Raw genomic sequence first — 7,096 nt, 5'->3', positions numbered from 1 at the left:
TAGAAAGTTTGCCAAAAATGTTTCTGTTGGTTGGAGGATGTCTGTCGAGGACTGTCTGTTGAAAACTGACGTTATTTTTGCCTTTAGATTCACTCTTCCTATTAAGTTATAATACGGTCTTAGTCGATGCTTACCACCTTTTCTCGCTGACACTAGTTTTTAAGCATAAGGGTGGGGATCAGTGTTTGTGAAGATTTAATTACTAATGTAGCTCAAATAACTATAGGTTAAAACCTAATGTTCCTTAACTAAATTGTTATATGAACCTAAGCTTTTGTCTAATCCCCAAACATCCTAAGCTTTTGAAAGGTCAAAATACCCACCCTAATTCGACATAGGATTTCCTCTCAAAGCATAGTTCACTTAATGTAGCATAACCTAATCAATAATGTAGTATATCCTAATCTTAAATTGTTCTCACAATTGCCCTTGGATTTCCTCGTTGAATTCTCTTTGAAATTAATTTATAGCTCCATTTTCCTTAATAAGAGGTACTAAGAGAACAATAGATAGCCCATAAGTGCTGCAAATTGTGATAGTGTTTGTTGATTGTTTAATATTTACAATCTTGTAAACATGCACAAGCCCCTTTCGTCAGCTACTTTTTTCAGATTTTCCCTTTAGATTAAATTAAAATTTTAATTAGTTTTTCCCTCTCTGATGAAACTGTTGAAATGAGATTTTTTTTTTAGTACTTTTTATTACTTTTAGACGAAATTAGTTTAAATGAGATCTTCAGTCCTGTTTGCTTCATCATACCTTACGTAACTTTAATCTTCAAACACCTTGTATAACTTTATCTCAAAGTGTTTAATGGGTTCATGTATATCAATGTTTTTTGCAGGTTCGGTGGTCGTGACAGGTAATAGAAGTATCAGAAGGTTGAATATGAGGAACATTTCCATACATCTGTTGGACTTGGCTGGGAGAAGGTATCTTATGCCCTAAAGATCTGAAAGGTTGATGGTTTAACGCTATGTTTAACAAAGGAAATAACAAGACTTAAATTACTTTTGAAATGCTGTGTAATGGAATATAGAATTCCATTCAGCTTTATTCTAATTGTCATAAGCGATGAATCTCATGCTTCGCATATGGAAACTTAAGGAACGATGTGTATTAACTGGAAAACCGGAAAACAGTTTCTAAAACTGTCTATTTATAGTGGCACTGGAATTTGTTTCCTATTAAGTTTTGAGCTTTCTAAAACTTGGCACCGCATAAAACTATTCATGAACTTTTAGGTTTAATCAGTTTCATTTAAATGTGAAACATTTGGAGTTCAAATGTACTCTTTAATAGCATGAAATATCTGTAGTTATGCAAATGACCTAAGTGGTCATTGGCAATAGACTCTTAATAAAATTGATGCATGAAATTTCTGTAGTTACGTAAATGACCTAAGTGGTCATTGGCAAGGGTGTTTTAACCCCCTGTCTAGATTCAGGATTACCTTATCCCCCACCCCTGGTTGGTGTGAAACAATCACTGCTGATTGAGCAACTTTGAAATGCGTAGTTAGCTACCACATGGTCACGAAACACTTTTAATGGGTTATCTATTGTTGTAATAGCTAGGGTTGGTAAGATGACTACAGTTTCTTTAAATTTGTTTTATAGATAACCAGATCTTTTAAATTTTTATCGATAACCAGATAACTTAACAATAACCAGAGAACTTTATCGATAATAACCAAATAACACTGAGGAGTGCTGGAAAATTCCATATATTGCATGACGCCACTTCATTTCTCTACATAAAGCGAATAATTTTTCGGCGCTTAAAGTATAATGGGAAGAAGTTTAAAGATTTCAGTTCATTAATTGGTATTCTGACAATAGTTTCACGGTTGAAGGAGTGTAGTTCGGTTAGTCTTAAGTAATTGGGAAACCACTATTAGAAAGTGTTCAGAGGAAAAATCCAAAATACAAATCCCAAATTAACCATTATCGGTGAAATTGAGATATGACTAGAATTTAAAGGGTGATCGGATATCAGTATGAACTTAAGCTCTCTAAGCTCCATATGCTACTAATGAGACTGCTCCCGTCGCGTCAAACCCATTTTCTGAACTTGAGAGAATTTTGTAAAGATTACCTTATTGCAAAATAATGATAACTTTACATATGATTTAGTGTGCTATTTCTCACTCGGGGGTATTAATAGTATGCAGTGAAATTAAGAAGTGAGCTGCCTTGTAAAGTGACAACTGAACAGTTATGAAAGGAAGGCTTGATTATTGTCCATTGGAAACTCAGGATAGATTACTGTAGTATTGTTGATACTTGTCAGAGCGAAATATATATTATAACTACACTTTCACTAGTTTTTGATTAAGGCCTCTCCACACGACCGGGCCTGATCGGCGGACCTCCCCTCTAAGGCCCCGCCCACACGGCCGAACTTTGCTCGACGAACTTTGTTCGATGTGACGTCAGAAGCGGAGAAACCGCGGCCGAGTTCTGACTTTTCTCGCGGTTTATCCGCTTCTGACGTCACATTGGACAAAGTTTGTCGACCAAAGCTCGACCGTGTGGACGGGGCCTAACCGGCACACTTGGTGGGCAAACCGTCAAATTGCCCGATGGGTCTTGTAGCAAAATCACAATGGTGGTGCCCGATGGCTTGAGCTTCGACCCTGGCAGACTTACGTGAACCATATACATTTCTTTTACTGAGCCATTCTTTGCACCATATTCTCTTCTTTTTCATCACACACAATGCAATTATCATGCTACACTATCTTCTTCTTAGCGGTAGGCACCATGTTTATCGTACCGCACTGAACACACTACTGGCATCGTCGGGCACGCCGACCTCTCCATCGCCTCACCCGTGTGGACAACATTCACGGATAAGTCCACCAGAATTTGCCCGTCAACCCTGGAGCACGCCGATCAGGCCCGGTCGTGTGGACATGCCTTAAGCCCGCCTGAATTTGCCCGTCAACCCTGGATCACGCCGATTAGGCCCTCTCGTGTGGACAGGCTTTTATGTAATAGAGAATCTTGCAGTAGGGAAACATAACTTTTACTGTTTTCTTGATGTTTTCTTACTTCTTAATTAGGGGAAGGGGGTGGGAGGGATATTAGGTTACAGAATATTGACTACTGGACAGTTAAGTGTCATGAGAGGGAGAGGAGGAGAGACGCGCGTCCCCCTGGACAACCGTTGCCCCAGATATTGGACCACACTAAAGTCCTCACAGCTAGAAAAAATTTTGATTTTCTTTTTCCTCTAGAAGGATTTTCTAGTTTGCCATAATCTTATAGCTAATTTGTCGAAATTGGTTTGATAGTTATGATACATTGAAGTTAAGAACTGCGTTCTATAGCGACAAGATTGTCAAAATTAATGAAGTTCAGATTGGGAATTTTTTTGTAGAAAAGATTAATTTTATTAATCTAGATTGATTTTTCATGAGACCAGCAGCGGGTATTGCTGTTAGTGTACTTCATGGTTTTTGCAGCGTCCCTTCGTCCCCTAGCTGCAACCCCTTTCATTCCCTTGACTGTACATTTTCAAATATTTATTCCATCTTGCTCTTGTCAATCCTCTCGATATAATTGTTCCACAGTGAAACTGGGAGGGAGGTTTTCCTCCCGTTACACTTTTCAAACCTTGTTACTCTATATCCTCTTTAGTGCTGAACAACCTCATAGTTTCCATCTCTTGGCCTTTGGCCTAAATTTTACATTCTAAGTTTTTCTGGGTGACATTTAGTCGTAGGAAATTATTGATTCTCACTGAAATAATCCTGCAAAAAATTAGGAATGGAATTTAAAAGAGGAGATTAGACCAATGAAAAACCAATCTTGTCACGCCCGACAATTTTTGAATACACAGGATGAAAATTCGAACCTTGGATTCATCATGCGGTTAACTGATATTAATGTGAGCATTCGCGCCTCATTAATCCAGATTTATACTTCTAATTACGGTCGAATTACAACGGCGTATTAAAGGGTTATTCAGAATGATTTCGCCCTGTAATTACAAAATATTCGAAAATATTATCACCGGATAATTATGACTTTGTTGTAACGTGCTTGTGTTTAGGAATCTTTAAAAGCAATAATTGTCGTTGTGGAAATTTTATGGATTATTTTCGTATAGCTTTCGCCAGCGCCTCAGTGGCGTGATCGGTATGGGCTTGGCCTGCCACTTCAATGACCGCGAGTTCAATTCTCTGGCATTCCACTGAAGGGTGAGAGATTTGTATTTCTGGTGATAGAGGTTCACTCTCGAGGTGGTTCGTAAGTCACGTAAAGCCGTTGGTCCCGTTGTTGAATAACCACTGGCTCCAAGCAACGTAAAAACGCCAAACAAACAAACAAACAGTACATCCTTTTGCCTACTAGGGGTAACTACTGCCAAGGGTAACGTAAAAAGGGGAAGCAGCTTTCCCATCATCCAAACTCGGTCCACACTAGGCCTGATTATATTCCCTTTAATCCTTGCCCAACTCATGAGCGACCCTTTGGCAAGGAAGGACCCGTTCTGACGAAACGTCAGCTTAATTAAACGTGAATCATTCAACCGCGCTTCCGGTCAGAGGCAAGCATAATTAGGTAACCGACGTAGTGTTTTTATCGCGGTGTTGCCATAATTGACATTCTGGTCACTGGGGAAATCCTTTCTGTATTCACTTGCCAAATAATCATCTGATTATTCAATATATTTGCGTCGAAAGCAATAATTCTCCTTATAGCCATAATTGTTTGCCTTTCACTGTTGAAACCGAGATTGAGCTATGTAATTATCATATTGAATTGGTTTAGTGAATTTTGAGTTGCCCGTGAATGATGCACGACAATCTTGTTGAGGACTCCTTATGGATTTTATTTCTGAATACTGTTTTCGTATTGATAACTCATTTGTCTTCTCCGAAAAGAAAAGAAAGAAAAATTGGGAAATGTTTTCACTATACTCTGTTTTTTTCAATCAGTCCATCCACCTGTGGTATTTGCGTATGGTAACACTGCGTCCCGGGCTTTAGATAGTTACATTCAACAATGATAATAATATCCTATTTCAAATATTAACGGTGTAATTAGCATACGGTAATTTATTGAAACACTTTTCAGTTGCAAATGTTCACCCAGATATCCTTTTAATTACCTAAAACATACACATAGCGTAATTATTTAAAGCCTGGGACGCAGTATTACCATGCGAAAACACCACAGGCGGATGGACAGATGGAAAAAACAAAGTATAGATATACTGGATATACGATGAATTACGATTTCTTCAGCAAATACTATCAATTTATTCGTTCACTAAGTATATGAAAGATTATTATTATTATTATTATTATTATTATTATTATTATTATTATTATTATTATTATTATTATTATTGTTTTTGTTATTATTATTATTTGTAGTTGTTGTTGTTGTTCAGATGAACCCTATTCTAATGGAACAACAGCCCACAGGGCCCATTAACTTGAAACTCAAGCTTTGAAAGGAGTAACAGAAGGTAAAAAGATGTACAAATCAGAGGCCAGTTATCAGAAAAGAAATTATTCGGTATAATGAACGTTTCTCCACTCTTTACCAATTAAAAAAAAACGTTCCAACAGATAACACAAATATTCCTCAAAAACATTTCTCCCGCTTCATAAACCGCTCGGGAACCCCATTAGAGGACCGTGATAACCAACGCTTCTCTCTCTCTCTCTCTCTCTCTCTCTCTCTCTCTCTCTCTCTCTCTCTCTCTCTCGGCGATTTACGATTTACTGCTACTATATTCAGCGGGACTGAGCAGCGGTCCCTGATGAGGAATCAGATTTATTTCCGTCCCTTTTCTTTTAATATAGACGAGGTGGAGGCATAGCTGAAGCTGAAGCTTCGCGCCTCACAGTAGCTGGATATCGCTTAAGTGTCCTAGAGAGAGAGAGAGAGAGAGAGAGAGAGCGGAAATGAAGGCGCCTGGTGTCATTTGCGATTTTGAATCTGGATGTGTCGTTGGGACGTAGATTTAGAGATGGAGCTGGGGGTTTGGATGAGGAGTAGAAGGAGGAGGGGTTAGGAGAGAAGGAGGAGTAAAGGCAAAGAGGAGGAAATAGGAAGGAGGAAAGAGCAGGGGAATAAGAGGAGGAAGAGGGGGAGGGGCGGGAGGAGAGGAGGAGGGGGCAGATCAAGGAGGAGGTGAGTGAGAGGGGAGATGAGAGGTAAGTGTTCATCATAGAGGTATGTGAGGGGAGGGGGAGGGGAGGAGGGGTGGTTACTTTGGTTGTGGTGATACTTAAAGTGAGTGTTTAGGAGGAGGGGGAGGAGGAAGAGGAGGGGAATAATAGGAGGGAGAGGGAGGAGTTCGTTATAGAGGTATTTGAGAGGGGGAAGGAAAGTGATCAAAGTAGGGAATATTGCTCATCGTGAGGTGGCAGTACAAGTGGTGATCCTGTCTAAAGTGAGGATTGAGGAGGAATGGGGGGGAGGAGGAGGAGGAGAGAGAGAGAAGGAGAGGCGGGGGAGAGGGTGGAAGGGTGACCAGAAAAGTAAGGAATTGCATTGTGGGAGGTGGTCCAAGCAAAGAGAGTGATATTCTAACTTGAGGGTTGAGGAATGACCGGCGTAGGACGATTTAGTGATATTTATTGCCAGAGGCGGTTGAGTGACTAGAGAATGAGGTTGAGGCAATGGTACTGGAAATATTTCGTAATGAGGTTGAGGAATAGCAAGAAAAGAATGATGAGGGTGATGAATGACAAGAAAACACTGATGAGGGTGAGGAATAACAAGAAAAGATAGGAGGAGATCAGAGAAGGTTGAGTGAACTAATGGGAAAAGGTCGAGGTGGTTGAGGAGGAGTAGGAGGAGGTATTTGAGGATACAGGTTGCGTGAAAGGTGGGTTGCGACCCACCGGAGGTGGTATTTATTAACAAGAGCGAGGAATGACAAGTAAATGTAGAAGGAGGTATTCAGTGCCAGAGAAGGTTGAGGTAGCAGAAGAGGAAAGGTTGAAGAGTTGGAAGAGCAATAGGAGGAGGTACTCAAGATTAGAGGTCGAAGGAAAGGTGGAGTGAGGCCACTGGAGGTATTTCATAACGAGAGCAAGAAATGACAAGAAATTTAGGAAATATTCAGG

Source organism: Macrobrachium nipponense, chromosome 10 (genome assembly GCF_015104395.2).
Source record: "Macrobrachium nipponense isolate FS-2020 chromosome 10, ASM1510439v2, whole genome shotgun sequence".
Classification (NCBI taxonomy): Eukaryota; Metazoa; Arthropoda; class Malacostraca; order Decapoda; family Palaemonidae; genus Macrobrachium; species Macrobrachium nipponense.
The sequence above is the reverse complement of the archived record's forward strand: the minus strand, read 5'-3'. Positions refer to the sequence as shown.